Source organism: Salvelinus alpinus, chromosome 20, assembly GCF_045679555.1.
Source record: "Salvelinus alpinus chromosome 20, SLU_Salpinus.1, whole genome shotgun sequence".
NCBI classification, from domain to species: Eukaryota; Metazoa; Chordata; class Actinopteri; order Salmoniformes; family Salmonidae; genus Salvelinus; species Salvelinus alpinus.
The window spans coordinates 31,735,250-31,753,355 of NC_092105.1; the positions used below are offsets into that span (position 1 = coordinate 31,735,250).

An 18,106-nucleotide genomic window follows, 5' to 3' on the forward strand; every position below is an offset into this window, starting at 1 on the left:
TAATGCCAGGCCAAGACAACTAGAGATGGGGAAATAAATATCAATTACCAGAAATATGTGAAGGCCAAATAATTATTCATTGGGTGGGGTTCGGTGGGTGATATACTAATAAATTGAAATGATATCGTATTCTCAAATGAATAACCCAAGTGTCTCTGACAAAAACTGTCCTCCCACAAAACGTTCTGTCCGTGAAATCAAACAATAATTAAACTTTATCTAACTTTTCCCGAAACCCAACTGTTGGATTGAGTTAGCCCGGCCCATCTGGAGCAGCAAATGGCCCAACTCAACAGGGAGCAGGGAGGAGGTGGGGGGGTGAGAGTAGAGGGAGAGAAAGAGGGGATCGGATTGAAAACACATCAGCCTGAAGATCTCACCACCGCATGTCTAGAACAACTGTCGATTAAAATCGAGTCTTTCAGCGAAAACACGCAATGCGCTTTCATATGAAAAAGCGCAAAAGGGAGTGAGAACTTTACTGCTTGAAGATGATGGATTGTAAAAGTTAGATGCGAGTATAAATGCGCCCCTCCGAATTAAATTTGTTATCCGAGGGATGCAGTGCCCGTAATTTCGAGTAGAATTTCAAACTTTTCTTGAAGTGCACCTCAATGGATTTTTTTCAAAGGGACATATCCTGTCCAAGCGGTTTTGATTGAAAAAGTAGAGTTTCAGTACTATAGTTCCCGGATTCTTTGCGGAGAATCATCGGACAAAGTGAACAAGAAAACAGGGTCTAAATAAATCATTCAAGGTAAGAAAAGTTTTTGTTGTGGTGTAGCCTAGATGACAGCTTTCACCACCGCACATTGATTTGGATACATTTTACAATTCCAATTGTTCTTATTTTCTTATTTGACAACTCTTGATGTTGAATGTAATATGTGTTTAAACTTAAACCACTATCCTGCAGTCACAGTTTAATATTGCGTGTCAAGGACTGAAGGGGTTTCTGGTAACTCCACATCTCATTTGCACTTTGAAATTATTTTACATAGGAATCTAAACAATTCTGTCCTGCAACTTGATCCAAATGTGAAGAGATGTGATCAGAAAGCTGCAGCGCCATTCCTACAGTCCTACAAATGCCTCGGAGTAGTAGAGCTATTGTGATCACTCACCATCTTTAACTATGATCCCAAAAGTTTGTTCAAAGTTCAGTGTAAACAATAACTTTTATTTTGCAATACATTTTGTGCATATTTTTTTATGGTTGAGATTGAAGGACTCATTGTGAGAGGCTATAACCTCTAGAAGGTTTGTGTTTTCAAATATTGTTGTATTGTCGATCATCATTTTTTGTGCATTCTGATAGACAAATATTGCATAGGCTACATTCCAACTTAAGGTAGTGGCTACAAGTTGATAGTGTCGAAGAAAGTGATAGGTAGGTGCTCAGGAGGCTCTCACTTCACTATGTGTACAGACTATTTCAAGATCCCTCTCATTTAAACACTTGCAAATAAAGATTTAAAAAATAAATGCTTCAAGTGCTTGGCATGCTGTAGAATTAAGGCCACCTTCTTGGATCTCCCTGGTCAGTAGGAGTTGTGTAGCCTACTTATTGTTGAAAGATTCTCAGTTAGCTTGTTTGCACTGTAGCCTGAGTAATCAACAAACACTTGATGCTTTTGTGCTGGGTAAAAACACCTATATTTGCGCTTGGCTTTTACTCATCTAGAGTGTGTGCTAATAATCCCTAGGCTCACGCCTGAACTAATAATATGAGCACCATTTTCTTCCTTGCTTTGGTCTCAGATCAGTTACAGAACAACTGGTTTTAGGGTTGTGTGTCATTTCATAGGATAGAGCTTAAAGGTAGAATAAATTCCTTAATCAGTGACTTTCATCAACTCAATGTTAAATCTGATGAAAGTCATGTTAAAGTTATTTTATGTTGAAACTGCAGGGTTTTACAAAGGAACAATATGAGTTTTTCTAGAGAATGAAGTGAAAAGAAAACAGTGAAATTACAGAAATTATTAAGAGTAAGAAAAAAGTAAGAGAGAACCAATGTTTCAGGAAAAATCTGACTTTTTCCAAAAGCATTTTTGGTGGTGTGCATTTCTGCATTGCGCATGGTGTGTATCTCTGTGCATGCACCATGAGTGTGTTTTTAATTTAATATGATGATGCCCATGCAGTTGGAGGGATCATTAGCATAAGAAAAAAGGTTTAGTGCATTTACCATTGTGCTGAATGAAGAGTTCCAGCAGTCAGACCCAGGGAGAGTGAAAGGATGTAAAGAAATGATGGGGCTATTCAGCTTATTCAGACCCTGCCTGGGGCTCCCTTCTCTGGGCTCTGAAACCCATGGTGGCGATGTCACTTTCATCTCCTGAGCCAGATCCAGCCTCCCTCTTTTCTGTTTCCCCGTTCCCCGTTTCCCCCCGTTTCTCTCTTTCACACGTCTCTCCACAGCTAGACCCACTTTATTGATCTTCTCCTTTTCTTCTCTGGAAGTCTGTGGAAAATGTAATGAACCGAATACTGGAAAGGGAAAGGATGGGAGGGGAGGCTTTTTTAAAGACAAATACCGATGAAGTCTAGCGTGCAGAAGGGAGAAGAGGAAAATAACAACCCCCCCCTATGGAGAGATCTCAAAAGTTTAGAAAATAACAGGGTCTTCTTCTTTCTCTCTCACTCTCTCACCTCATCTCTCACCTCAGTGAGCTAAGACACTGTACTGTACTAATAAAGCCATTTCATTTACCACTGCATGGTATTCCTAGATTGCAGTCCCCCTTAAACTTAAAGGGATTCTCTGGTACTTTTGTATACTTTTTAGCCAGTTTCTGAAAGTAGCACTCACAAGCCAAAAGTGGTCCCTGAAAATTGCGTACTACGTCACACACTGTATGTGCAGATGTGCGACACCACGTAATTTCTCTCTGTCTGTATGTTGTTACAAATACATTTTTCCAAGCATTGGATTTTATATACACATTTGCATTGATTATCTTTTTAATTTTTTTTACATGTCCGGGACAGATGATATATATTATTTTCAGTCACAACTATTACAGATTAATAACTAATACAGATTAAATCGCCTTGTTAATGTCCAAAAGCAGAAGGCTCTCTTTCTATTTCCCCTGAAAACCGTAACATCCAGTTTTTGGGTACCCAGCAGATGCTAGCTGTCACTCATATAGCAAGGGGCTGAAGCTCATTGGTTGAACTCGAATTGCTAGGGGGCTGACCCACGTGGGGGAAAATGTAGGGAAAAGGGCACAGCACAGGTTTCAGAAAAACAATTGCTTTCAAACTAGGGATTTTGTGCTAATTGAGGTAAATCTGCTCATAGATTATGCATGTATGAACTACACATTGACACATCCAGCCCAAAGCGGGAGGTAAAAAATATACTTAGTAGTCGCCAACGTACCGGAGCGTGTCTTTAACTGCTCTGTAATCTAGAGAAAGGTCAGTATTTCAGTTATTAAGTTTAGAAAATTGTTGTGCTTAGGAAATAATTGTTGTTGTGCTTGTAAGAGAACCTTAGCTGGTTCATCTCTCCATAGATGACATGTTTTCCAGAAGGCTGCTTTCCCACAATTATGTGCTTGTTTTGATTGCCAAAATACATGGTTATATTAGGCCATTATGATTTTAAACCACACAGTTTAGATACAGTGAAAATGTTGATGGTTGAATTGTATGCAAAGTGCCCTACAGTGCATTTAAAATGTATTTTCATCTTTCCATTATTGTTAAGGAAAATGAACATGCCAACTTCCCAACTTGTTAGGCCTGCTGTATGTTTTGGAACACGTTATTGAGGTCAACACTATTTCCCTTTTATCTACATGAAGTATATCCCTGACATTTTGTACAACGAGTGGTTGCTATGGAGTGAAAAGAGCTTTATCATTGTAGACTTATCAGAGACACCCCTTTGAGCCTGTGGGACAATACTGCAGGACCTTGCAGCCTTCCTTCAGCCCAGCCCGGGGGGAGCTGTGGAGGGTGGCTGAAGTACACTCATGTCTGGAGCTCAATTGGTGGGAATTTAATGGCCATTTAGGGAGCTGTAAAAAGACAGCTATGTGATGAGTTAGTCTAGTCGGCCGCGCCTTGCTCTTCTTACAACGAGCCTGTACTTGAGATGGGGGGGCAAAGTGGGAAGTGGGGAGAAACACAGAGACGACTAAAGTGCCAGCAGCCGGCAGAGTAGCTACATTCATTTATTTTCAGGGTCCCTGTTTGAGTTCCTCTCTGCGTTGGCTTGGATGGCAAGAGGACACAATCAAGGCTTTTTAGTGGCTGTTGTCCCACACCCTCGAGGCATCCGGCTCATTCTCTCTCAAGTGTCTGGGGTTAAATAGGATCACATGATATCCGGTCTGGGAGAGAGAGTGCAGTTCAGCCTGCTCTGCCTGGCCTTGTCCCCTCATCCCCCTCTACATCTCCTACAGGGTTGGCTAGGAGTGAGCACTAAGATCCGACCTCGTCCCCTTCTCCATCTCATAGTGCCAGCCATGAATGAGACACACAGTCACATGGAAAGTGAGGTTTCATTGGGTTGAGAGAATTGACTTCTGTTATCAAAAGAAAATGGGAAACCGGTATGGCCTAGTTCTTTGTAAAAGCCATATGTCATTGTAGAAGTAAAGGAGCGAGCCCGATGTGGTTTTAACTAGCCATTTAAGTACTGTAAGGTAAAATCACTGACAACCTCCTTCCATCGCGATTGATGTCATCAATCATGCGAGGCGGCAGGCACAGTGAGTCCCCCTCATCAAAAGGCAAAAAGCTAGGCTACAATTATGAAGGAGCTGGTTTCTCTCGAGGAAACACTATTTCCAGGTTTCTGTTAGTCACGCAACAAGGCCTAATGATCTATTTCCTCTAGGCCTACCCATTTATTTCACCAAATTGTCCCAGTCAATCACCATGACAGGCACTAAAGTGGGGATATTTTGGGGGCTTTTGGACTTCAAGGGAGTGTCCAGAATGGCCCCTATTCTCTTTTATAGTGCATTAGTTGTGACCAGAGTCCTGGTCAAAAGAAGTGCACTACGTAGGGAATAGTGTGCCACTTTGGGGCCTCTGGACTCCATGACTCTGTAGTCTCAGCCTACCTTTACATGTCCAAGCTGTTCTCTGAGGGAGGACGGAATGAAACTTCAACAGATTAAATAACGTATACTATTTACACGTTGTTATATATGTGTCAACACCAGAACATCTTGACATGGTACCCAGCCCCCTGCCAGAGTTCTCCAAAGGAAGTTGTCCAGCTTGTGGAGGGGATGACACAACATTTATTTAATTACTTCACCCTAAAATAAACCATTGGGTTTAAGCTGCAGAGCTATGCACTAGCACAGCAAAAACCACAACTGGACAGGCCCACTTTGCTCAACCCGCTGCATGGCTTAAAAAAATGACTGGTTGCATTGGTATTACATCCCATGTTACCAATACACTACTAGTCAAGCTTTTCTGGTGCACTGGCACCAACATGTAGCTGAACCATGTGCCTGTGCCTGGTTCTTCTTAGTTCTTGGAGAGACCTGAGCTCATCGTGGCTCATCTGAGGGGGTTGCCTTGATCCTGCTGCTAATTACCTCCTATAGCGGGTTAGCTAGAGTAAAACTTGATCTTCTGTTACATCAGGGAATCCTTCTTCCACTGTAGCTGGCAGTAGCCCAGGCAGAGTAGCATTATTAACACCACTGTGTCTTCTCCTATCTTCCTCTCCATTGCCAATGAATGAACAGATTCATTGTGTTGGTTGTTCTTAAGACTGACATGGACTCCCAGACAATGCAGCATTGTCTTGAATGTTTGCCGTCGGCTTTAATCTGATGCAGCAAGAGGCACTGGCAGCACACGCAGCACATTCAACAGTGTGTGTGTGTGCTGTGCATGCATGCTCTGTTTGTGCTTCCAACATTGGGGTTTTGAGAAAGGCGAGAAGAGTCAGTTGTAAGTTGTGATTTATCCGAAGGCCTCCCATAGCTACAAAGCAAAGTTGACTTGTTGACTTGCCCATAGGGGCTGAGGGGCTGAGCGGTTGGCTGGCTAGGCTCTTCTTATTACGTTTCATATAATGAGAAATATTAACTCCTTGACTCTCAGCCAGGCCACAGACTCCTCTGTAATAGACTGGGAGACGAGCTGAAAGCATTGAAAGCATTGAGCTGCTTGCTAAGAAACCATGTGGCAGTCTTTAGCAATCTCTCCCCTTCTTCTACCCCTCCTCCCTCCCAGAAACATGACCACTTGCTGTCTGCCTGCCGCCATTGCATCGGCCTCTCTCTGACTCAGAACAAGACTGGTTCTGGGTTCAGTCCAGGTTGAGGTTACTCTTGTCTTGGAATCCTCTCATTACAGAGAGAGAGAACAGGATGGGATGTTGATTGTATGTGTACATGCTGCCTTTGTCTTCGTTTTCTCTTTGAATGTAACTGGAAACATATAAGACTGTCAAATACAATGCCGTTGCACGATGTGTGCTGGTCAGGGTTGCATCAGCAGGCAGTTATGGCATAAAAGTCTTGAGGTTCTCCTCGCCTGAGTTAAAATACCTCTTGATAAGCTGTAGACCGCACTCATAGGGCTGTATAGGGCATAAGCAAACAAGAAAATGCTCACCCAGAGGCAGCGCTCCTAGTGGCTGGTGATTTTAATGCAGGAAAACAGAAATCCGTTTTACCTCATTTCTACCAGCATGTCCCCTGTGCAACTACAGTGATAATAACTCTAGATCTCCTTTACTCCACACACAGAGATAAATCCGAAGCTCTTCTCTGTACTCCATTTCTAAATTGGAACATAACTCTATCCTCTTGATTCCTGCTTACAAGCAAAAACTCAAACAGGAAGTACCAGTGACACGCTCAATACGGAAGTGCTCCGATGAAGCGGACGCTAAGCTACAGGACTGTTTCTCTGGCACAGACTGGAATAGGTTCTGAGATTCATCCGATAGCATTGAAGAGTTTACCACATCGGTCACCGGCTTCCTTAATAAGTGCACCAACGACGTCATCCTACAGTAACCGTACGTACATATCCCAACCAGAATTACAGGCAACATCCGCACTGAGCTAAAGGCTAAAACTGCCACTTTCAATGAACGAGACACTAACACGGACGCTTAGAAGAAATCCCGACAAACCATCAAACAAGCAATGCATCAATACAGGACTAAGAGCGAATCCTACTACACCGGTTCTGATGCTCGTTGGATGTGTCAGGGCTTGAAAACTATCACATATTACAAAGGGAAACCCAGCCACGAGCTCCCCAGTGCCATGAGCCTACCAGATGAGCTAAATGCCTTCTATGCTTGCTTCGAGGCAAGAAACACTGAACCATGCGTGAGAGCATCAGCTGTTCCGGACAACTGTGTGATCACACTCTCTGTACCCTATGTGAATAGGACCTTAAAACAGATTAACATTAACAAGGCCACAGGGCCAGATGGATTACCAGGACGCATGCGCTGACCAGTTGGCAAGTGTCTTCACTGACATTTTCAACCTCTCCCTGACCCAGTCTGTAATACCTACATGTTTTAAACAGACCACCATAGTCCCTGTGCCCAAGAATGCCAAGGTAACTTGTCTAAATGACCAACGCCTCTTAGCACTCGCATCATGAAATGCTTTGTAAGGCTGTTCATGGCTCACATCAACACCATCATCCCAGACACCCTGGACCCTCGCCACAGATGACGCAATCTCTATTGCAACCCACACTGCCTTTTCCCACTTGGACAAAAGGAACAAATACGTGAGAAAGCTATTAATTGACTACAGCTCAGTGTTCAACACCATAGTGCCCTTGAAGCTCCCTGGGACTGAACACCTCCCTCTGCAACTGGATCCTGGATTCCTGACGGGCTGCCCCCAGGTGGTGAGGGTAGGCAACAACACAGCTGCCGCACTGACCCTGAAAACATGGGCCCCTCAGGGGTGCATGTTTAGTTCCCTCCTGTACAATAGCGTGGCCGTGCACGACTCCAACACCATCATTAAGTTTGCCGACAACACGACGGTGGTAGGCCTGATCACCGACGATGATGAGACAGCCTAAAGGGATGAGGTCAGAGACCTGGCAGTGTGGTGCCAGGACAACAACCTGTCCTTCAACGTCAGTAATACAAAGGAGCTGATCGTGGATTACAGGAAATGGAGGGCTGAGCACACCCCCATTCACATCGATGGGGCTGTAGTGGAGCAGGTCGAGAGTTTCAAGTTCCTCGTGTCAACATCACTAAGGACCTATATTGGTCCAAACACACCAACACAGTTGTGAAGAGGGCATGACAGCGCCTCTTCCTCCTCAAGAGGCTGAAAAGATTTGGCATGGGCCCTCAAATCCTCAAAGTTCTACAGCTGTACCATTGAGAGCATCTTGACTGGCTGCATCAGCGCTTGGTATGGCAACTGCTTGGCATCCGACCGCAAGGCGCTACAAAGGGTAGTGGGTATGGCCCAGTACTTCACTGGGGCCGAGCTCCCTGCCATCCAGGAACTCTATACCAGGCGGTGTCAGAGGAAGACCCCAAAAATTGTCAACGTCTACAGCCATCCAAGCCACAGACTGATGTCTCTGCTACCGCACAGTAAGTGGTACCAATGTACCAAGTCTGGAACCAACAGGCCATAAGAATTCCCCAAGCCATAAGACTTCTAAACAAGACTGCTAAATAGCAAATCAAATGGCTACCCGGACTACTGCATTGACCCATTTTTGCACTAACTCACTAACTTTTTTGCACATATGCTTCTGCTACTGTCTATTATCTATCCTGTTGCTTAGTCACTTTACCCCTACCTATATGTACAGTACACAGCTACCTCAATTACCTCGTACCCCTGCACATCGACTCGGTACTGGTACTCCCTGTATATAACCATGTTATTATTTACTTGTTATTTCTATTCGTTATTCACTGTTTCACTATTAAAACAATAAATTAAATAAACATGTCATCCTTAACTCTGAATGACTGGAAAAGGACCAGTAAGTAAACATTTCACTGTGTCTACACCTGTTGCCTTCGAAGCATGTGACAAAAAGAGGTGATTGGTCTGTCCTCTTCTACACATAGCTCCCCTTTGTCAGTATGGAGAAGTGTGGAAGTTCCTTAAATTGCAGAGATTGTAAAATGTAATGAAGTCACTTGCGGTGTTAAACTGCCTACTACTGCCATCTCGTGTGGGTGGCTGGTCTTTATACCTCAAAGTTGTGAGGTCTCAATGCTTTTGAATCATCGCTTGTAAAAGATGGACACATTCTGACAACTGATAAAGTAAAGTAATCTCTTTTCACTTCTTAGTGTGCTTGGGCAGCTGGTGGTACAGAGCTCTGACCCCCCACACACACAGACAACAGCCAGGGCTGTCCCATTCTTGTCACCAAGGCATCCGATCTGAGAAACAGCTGATACACTGACGACTCACACCACACACACAAACACGCACTCACTACAGAGATACAGTCTAGTTTCAAAAGCACTTATACTGTAATGATAATCTCTTGTAATAACAATGTGGATGTCACCATTAGATAGACAAACTTAGAACGACAAATGGCAACTTTAGATTTTTGCTAACTTTGATTGAAAGGTATGCACACATACGCTACACACCATACCGCCCACACCACCCACCATGGACTAAGGGGCCTAGTGAGGATATTGACAGCTGTAACTGTTGAGAGTGAGTGCTAACAACACATTTAGGATAAATTACCAGGCCCCAAATGCTACTGGGAGAAAGAAGACAACTCTGCAATGTGGCACAAACGACAGCTGATCTGAGCTGGGGGTTTCGCCCATAGAATTATATGAGCATCTTTGGTTTGTCCTCTGGAAGGGAAGACAAGGGGATCACCTGTCCTGAGCAGATGACCACTTCACTGACCATACATGACACAACTTGATAAAGTGCCCAAATGTGCTTGTTACTGCATGGCCAGAGCATTACATAACAAAAACCTCCCCAACACACAAACCCCTATGTAATTACATAGAGATAAATTGAAATGATCACTGTTAGCGAACATGAAGCAGAAGTTAAATAACCAACAGTTAGGAAATTCCTTGGGTGATTGTGTGTAGGCTGTGTGTGAGTCTCCACATCTGTTTTCTATTGGTCAGGAGACAAAGAGATTAACCACAGGATATTACATTTACTAGCAGGGAGTGGTGATGAGGAGGGTGGGTAACAGGGAACAGCTCATCCACATGGCTTTTCTTTCTGTGTAGATCTTTTCATTATGGGGCTCACTGGAGAAACATGGTCTCTGAGGGACTGACTGATTGCTTCCCAGTTACTAAGAACAGGACACATGATCTAGTGGACCCCAGTCATTGACTGTATGTGTGTACAAAATTTGTTTTCTCATAGACAAAATCCAAAATAGCATCCTATTTCTTATGTAGTACACTACATTTGACTTAGCTCTGGATAAAAGTAGTGCACTTATCGTGAATAGGGTATATAGTCAACTGCCGGTTCTTTCAGGCTTCCTATGTGAACATGTTACAGCAGTAATAGTAGTATTTTCCTAGCCTGGGAATCCACACTACCTTTCACTGTTTCTCTTCAACTGTTAGTCTGGCCTTCCTCTAGCGTTTGTGCTCAAATTTCTCAATCTACGGTTGGTTCACTCAATCTTCCTTTGTGAACATGTTAAGGTAATAGTTTCCTTTCCCGGTTCATTGACCAGGAGGATGCCTATCTATATGACATATCACACAACAGATATTCCTTCCTGGATCTGAGTCAGGCACATGACTAATGAAGGCTCCCAGGTCTTTTTTCGCCATATTTAAACATGTGCCCTTTTTAAACCAGGGCTTCAAAGGTTTGCAGGAGTCTATGTTTTTCTGAAGATAGTGATTCACCCATCTAGAATGTGCCTTTGTCTTAACCCCAGCTTGTCTTGTTTAACAGAGACATCTCCGTGTGCCATCAACCTAATAGGACTAATGTGAAACATGGCCCCTGGAAAGGCTTGGAAAATAGACTAAATCAACTCAGATTTTGAAACTAAACAGAATGGTTGGAGATGTTGCTTTTGTTTGAATTAAAATAAATCAAATCACATGTTATAGTAAGACAACACACTTATTTTTGTACAATATATGAGAGAGCGAGAGGGAGAGAAAATGTGCATTACACATGCTATCTTGAGTGTAGAATGAGATGAAAACCTGTAACGATCGTCCTGGAAAGAAGGTGACCAAAACGCAGCGGGGTAAGTGTTCATTATAATTTAATAAATAACCTGAACACTGAAACAACCAAAAACAACAAAGTCTGGGTCTGGGTGGGCATCTATCCGCGGTGGCGGCTCTGTCCTTAGTCTTGGCCCACTTAGGTGGCGCCTCTGGAGCGGGGACCCTTGCCGCCGACCCCGGACTGGGGACCCTTGCAGTGGGCCCCGGACAGGAGGGCGACTCTGGCGGCTCCGGACAGGAGGGCGACCCTGGCGGCTCCGGACAGGAGGGCGACCCTGGCGGCTCCGGACAGGAGGGCGACCCTGGCGGCTCCGGACAGGAGGGCGACCCTGGCGGCTCCGGACAGGAGGGCGACCCTGGCGGCTCCGGACAGGAGGGCGACCCTGGCGGCTCCGGACAGGAGGGCGACCCTGGCGGCTCCGGAGAGGAGGGCGACTCTGACGGCTCCGGACAGGAGGGCGACTCTGGCGGCTCCGGACTGGAGGGCGGCTCCGGACAGGAGGGCGACTCTGGCGGCTCCGGACAGGAGGGAGACTCTGGCTGCTCCGGACAGGAGGGAGACTCTGGCGGCTCCGGACTGGGGATCGTTGCTGGCGGCTCCGGACTGGGGATCGTTGCTGGAGGCTCCGGACTGGGGATCGTCGCTGGAGGCTCCGGACTGAAGGGCGTCACTGGAGTGGAGAGACACACAGGAGGCTTCGTGCCATGGCTCATCACTGGAGGCTTCTTGCCATGGATCATCACTGGAGGCTTTGTGCCATGGATCATCACTGGAGGCTTCGTGCCATGGATCATCACTGGAGGCTTCGTGCCATGGATCATCACTGGAGGCTTTGTGCCACGGATCATCACTGGACGCTTCGTGCCACGGACCATCACTGGAGGCTTCGTGCCACGGATCATCACTGGAGGCTTCGTGCCACGGATCATCACTGGAGGCTTCGTGCCACGGATCATCACTGGAGGCTTCGTGCCACGGATCATCACTGGAGGCTTCGTGCCACGGATCATCACTGGAGGCTTCGTGCCACGGATCATCACTGGAGGCTTCGTGCCACGGATCATCAGTGGAGGCTTCGTGCCATGGATCATCACTGAAGGCTTTGCTCTGGGAGAAGGCACAGGACTCACCAGGCTGAGGAGACATGCAGGAGGGTTAGGGCTTAGCACAGACACAGGACTCACCAGGCTGGGGAGACATGCAGGAGGCCTCTTCCTTGGCCGAGGCACCGGATACACTGGGCCGTGGAGGTGCACTGGCGGTCTCGAGCGCAGAGCTAGCACAACTCGTCCTGGCTGGATCCCCCTGTAGCTCCACCGCATAACACGGTGCCTGACCAGTATGACGCTCGCCACGGTAAGCACGGGGAGTTGGCTCAGGTCTCCTACCTGACTCCGCCAATCTTCTCGTGTGCCCCCCCAAAGAAATTTCTGTGGCTGCCTCTCGTGCACGTTTCCTCGAGCCAACTCCTCGTAGCGTCGCCGCTCCGCTTTAGCTGCCTCCAGCTCCTCTTTAGGATGGCGATACTTTCTCGGCTGTGCCCAGGGTCCGTTGCCGTCCAAGATTTCCTCCCATGTCCAGGAGTCCATTCCACCACGCTGCTTGGTCCTTTGGTGGTGGGTAGTTCTGTAATGATCGTCCTGGAAAGAAGGTGACCAAAACGCAGCGTGGTAAGTGTTCATTATAATTTAATAAATAATCTGAACACTGAAACAACCAAAAACAACAGAGAGAGAACGAAACGAAACAGTTCTGTCTGGTGCAACAACACAAAACAGAAAACAACTACCCACAACAAACAGGTGGAAAAAGGCTACCTAAGTATGGTTCTCAATCAGAGACAACGATAGACAGCTGCCTCTGATTGAGAACCACACCCGGCCAAACACACAGAAAAAGAAAACATAGAACACCAGACATAGAATGCCCACCCCAACTCACGCCCTGGCCAAACCAAAATAGACACATAAAAAGGATCTCTAAGGTCAGGGCGTGACAAAACCACATAAATGATACAGGGGCTCATCACTAGCCAAACCACTGTAGTAGTGGGATTGAATTATTACGAATAAAGAGGTAGATTATACTGAGAATAACTCACTGTGTGAGACCTCCAGATGACCAAACCACCACATGCAGTGGGATTGAGTTATTACGATTGAAGAGGTTAGTACTGAGAATAACACACTGTGTGAGTGCCTTGACCCCAGATGTTACCCCTGAGAGAGAGAGAACAATCTGAGCTGTTTGTCCTGCTGATAGATAAGTACTGTAAGTACTCTGTGGGTTTTAGTGAGTAATGTCCTGTAACGCCACATGTCCTCTGGGTCCAGAGGGCATGCAGAGTACACTGGGCACAAGTGCAATGTCTAGGTAGAACAATAGTAAATAGGATAGGCCAATTTCATGTTCAACAGTGTGTGGGTCTAAAGGGAGGAGAAACCTAGGCCTAAACCATTATGTTGTTGTGGTAAAATCATTGCTAAGGTTAGCCAGAGTAAATGCACAGTTGCGAACTTGGAGGGGAAACTGTTGGTAAGTGAAAAGAGGATTCAATTCTAGGTGTTTTGATGGTGCTGTATGTCACAAAGTCAGAAGGAAGTCAGCATCGGTCTGGCCAAGGCAGTTAGGTTAGGTCTGGCCATGCAATGGAAAATAAAACAGCTGTATTTTGTCTGAATTAGCCGGTGGCCTTCCGTTTTTTCGAGGAGGAAATGGGTTGGATTTTGGGTTAGCTGAATGACTATGTTCATTCACTGTACTCTGTTAAGGCCAGGACAGGGGAGAGTTTTTGTAATGGCAGGTTGCAGAGAGAGAGAGAGAGGGCGAGAGAGAGAGAGAGAATCTTACCAGCATCATCATCATGAGATAGGAAAAGGAGTGCAGAGAGGAGTCTGAGAATCTTCAAATAAGAGAGCTGTCTTTGATGTCTGTTTGCATTCCTTTCAGTGTTGGTGAAAGAAGAGATGTTAAACGGAAATGGAAGAGAGGGAGACACTTGAAATTGAATAAGGCGCTAAGAAAAACACACACCAGGTCTCCAAACAAAAGCAATGGGGAGAGAGAGAGAACGAGAGGGAGAATAATTGAGAATAAGAGTGTAGAGATCAAGGGATCGAGAGACTTAAGGAAGGGAGAGAGAGCGAGAGTGTGTGTGTGAGAGAGCAGAGAGAGGGTAGTTGTCCGCTACATCTCTGTGCTGTTTTAAGGCTTTGTTGTGGTTAAGTGGCACGTCCTGGTGATCCATCTAGCTAAGTAAAGGCTGGCAGTATCAGGCTTTGTCCTAAATTACATCCTATTCCCTAAGTAGTGCACTACATAGAGAATAGGGTGCCATTTGGGACATAGTGTCACATAACCATTGTTCAGGGCAAGGAAGGGTTCATAATGGAGCAGAAGTACAATATCTGGGTCTCCTCTCACTTGTTTGCGGTGGTTGCTCCCGTCCTCATGCTTTTCCCTCAAATGGGCTGTTACACATGCCTTTGTTTCCTGTTGATTGTCTCACTCAGAAACGCTATAATGACAATGTGCATGAAGTAACATGTATACAACTTGTTTATGGCTTTTGAAAAAAAAACTTGTGTAATGCAGTATGATAAAAACAGGACTAGAGGACCTTGAGCAGAGGCAGGGAATGAAAACACGAAAAGCCTTCTCTCATTGTAGTTAGTGCACAGTAGAGTATGGATGGAAGAAGCTGCTTTTTACTATCCCAGGACCCAGCCTTGGCCAGGCTCAGACTCGCTCACTGAGAGGTGTGGTATTGGGAATGGGGCAGCAGAGGGACAAATTCAAGAAGGGGGGCTGGGGGTCTGGTAAAGGGGATTATCCACACCACCCAGCACCGTAGAGTCTTCTGCCTCTAGTACTGTGGGGTGGAGGGTGCCGGGGTGCCGTGATTCTGTTGGCACGCTGCACTAGGCTGACCAGCCAACCAGAAGAAGGGGAAAAGAAGAAGAAGAAACGGCCTCTTGTTGTTTGTTCTCCTCGTCCTCCATCTGTCTGTTCAGTTCCTGACACCTGTACTGTCCTGTCAGAGCCTGACACCCTGACAGGGGCAGATAGGCCCAGTCTTCAGGGACTGATGGAGGGGAGGATAGGGCAGCTAGCGAGACCTGCATGGTGCTGTGGGGGGATGGGATGGGGGTGAAGTTGGGGCCACTTCGCTTCTATCCCAGCAACACACTTTCTAGCTCTATAACCCAAGCTTACAGTACACTTAAGATCCAAGCCCTACATTTTTTATAATGGACTTAACAGAACAAGCTTTTGTCTGTTAAATTCACAACTTGGAGCTTAATTTGTATTTGTGATAGTGATAGGGAAGGGCAATTGATAAACCAATACTCGACTTGATTTAAAAGCAGAAAACAACTGCGATTATTTATTTTTTTAAATTTTATTTCACCTTTATTTAACCAGGTAGGCTAGTTGAGAACAAGTTCTCATTTGCAACTGCGACCTGGCCAAGATAAAGCATAGCAGTGTGAACAGACAACACAGAGTTACACATGGAGTAAACAATAAACAAGTCAATAACATGGTAGAAAAAAAAAAGAGAATCTATATACAATGTGTGCAAAAGGCATGAGGTAGGCAATAAATCGAATAATTACAATTTAGCAGATTAACACTGGAGTGATAAATCATCAGATGATCATGTGCAAGAAGAGATACTGGTGTGCAAAAGAGCAGAAAAGTAAATAAATAAAAGCAGTATGGGGGTGAGGTAGGTAAATTGGGTGGGTAGTTTACAGATGGACTATGTACAGCTGCAGCGATCGGTTAGCTGCTCGGATAGCAGATTTTTAAAGTTGTTGAGGGAGATAAAAGTCTCCAACTTCAGAGATTTTTGCAATTCGTTCCAGTCGCAGGCAGCAGAGAACTGGAAGGAAAGGCGTCCAAATGAGGTTTTAGCTTTAGGGATGATCAGTGAGATACACCTGCTGGAGCGCGTGCTGCGGGTGGGTGTAGCCATCGTGACCAGTGAACTGAGATAAGGCGGCACTTTACCTAGCATAGCCTTGTAGATGACCTGGAGCCAGTGGGTCTGACGACGAACATGTAGCGAGGGCCAGCCGACTAGGGCATACAGGTCGCAGTGGTGGGTCGTATAAGGTGCTTTAGTAACAAAACGAATGGCACTGTGATAAACTGCATCCAGTTTGCTGAGTAGAGTATTGGAAGCTATTTTGTAGATGACATCGCCGAAGTCGAGGATCGGTAGGATAGTCAGTTTTACTAGGGTAAGTTTGGAGGCGTGAGTGAAGGAGGCTTTGTTGCGGAATAGAAAGCCGATTCTTGCTTTGATTTTGGATTGGAGATGTTTGATATGAGTCTGGAAGGAGAGTTTGCAGTCTAGCCAGACACCTAGGTACTTATAGATGTCCACATATTCTAGGTCGGAACCGTCCAGGGTGGTGATGCTAGTCGGGCGTGCGGGTGCAGGCAGCGAACGGTTGAAAAGCATGCATTTGGTTTTACTAGCGTTTAAGAGCAGTTGGAGGCCACGGAAGCAGTGTTGTATGGCATTGAAGCTCGTTTGGAGGTTAGATAGTACAGTGTCCAAGGAAGGGCCGGAAGTATATAGAATGGTGTCGTCTGCGTAGAGGTGGATCAGGGAATCGCCCGCAGCAAGAGCAACATCATTGATGTATACAGAGAAAAGAGTCGGCCCGAGAATTGAACCCTGTGGTACCCCCATAGAGACTGCCAGAGGACCGGACAACATGCCCTCCGATTTGACACACTGAACTCTGTCTGCAAAGTAGTTGGTGAACCAGGCAAGGCAGTCATTAGAAAAACCGAGGCTACTGAGTCTGCCGATAAGAATATGGTGATTGACAGAGTCGAAAGCCTTGGCCAGGTCGATGAAGACGGCTGCACAGTAATGTCTTTTATCGATGGCGGTTATGATATCGTTTAGTACCTTGAGCGTGGCTGAGGTGCACCCATGACCGGCTCGGAAACCGGATTGCACAGCGGAGAAGGTACGGTGGGATTCGAGATGGTCAGTGATCTGTTTGTTGACTTGGCTTTCGAAGACCTTAGATAGGCAGGGCAGGATGGATATAGGTCTGTAACAGTTTGGGTCCAGGGTGTCTCCCCCTTTGAAGAGGGGGATGACCGCGGCAGCTTTCCAATCCTTGGGGATCTCAGATGATACGAAGGAGAGGTTGAACAGGCTGGTGATAGGGGTTGCGACAATGGCGGCGGACAGTTTCAGAAATAGGGGGTCCAGATTGTCAAGCCCAGCTGATTTGTATGGGTCCAGGTTTTCCAGCTCTTTCAGAACATCTGCTATCTGGATTTGGGTAAAGGAGAAGCTGGGGAGGCTTGGGCGAGTAGCAGCGGAGGGGGCGGGGCTGTTGGCCAAGGTTGGAGTCGCCAGGAGGAAGGCATGGCCAGCCATTGAGAAATGCTTGTTGAAGTCTTCGATTATCACGGATTTATCGGTGGTGACCGTGTTACCTAGCCTCAGTGCAGTGGGCAGCTGGGAGGAGGTGCTCTTGTTCTCCATGGACTTTACAGTATCCCAGAACTTTTTGGAGTTAGAGCTACAGGATGCAAATTTCTGCTTGAAAAAGCTGGCCTTTGCTTTCCTGACTGACTGCGTGTATTGGTTCCTGACTTCCCTGAACAGTTGCATATCGCGGGGGCTCTTCGATGCTATTGCAGTTCGCCACAGGATGTTTTTGTGCTGGTCGAGGGCAGTCAGGTCTGGAGTGAACCAGGGGCTATATCTGTTCTTGGTTCTGCATTTTTTGAACGGAGCATGCTTGTCTAATATGGTGAGGAAGTAACATTTAAAGAATGACCAGGCATCCTCAACTGACGGGATGAGGTCAATATCCTTCCAGGGAACCCGGGCCAGGTCGATTAGAAAGGCCTGC

General features: G+C 46.0%; 1 protein-coding gene across 1 annotated transcript in view; it reads left to right on the top strand.

Moving 5' to 3' along the window:
• The first annotated feature begins 351 nt into the window (after positions 1-351).
• gli2a (GLI family zinc finger 2a) overlaps positions 352-18,106 on the top strand; it is a 113,846-nt gene continuing 96,091 nt past the window's right edge. Inside the window, exon 1 of the mRNA XM_071355278.1 lies at positions 352-757. The gene's annotated coding sequence lies outside the window, so the exon portion shown is untranslated. The remainder of the gene's footprint in view (positions 758-18,106) is intronic.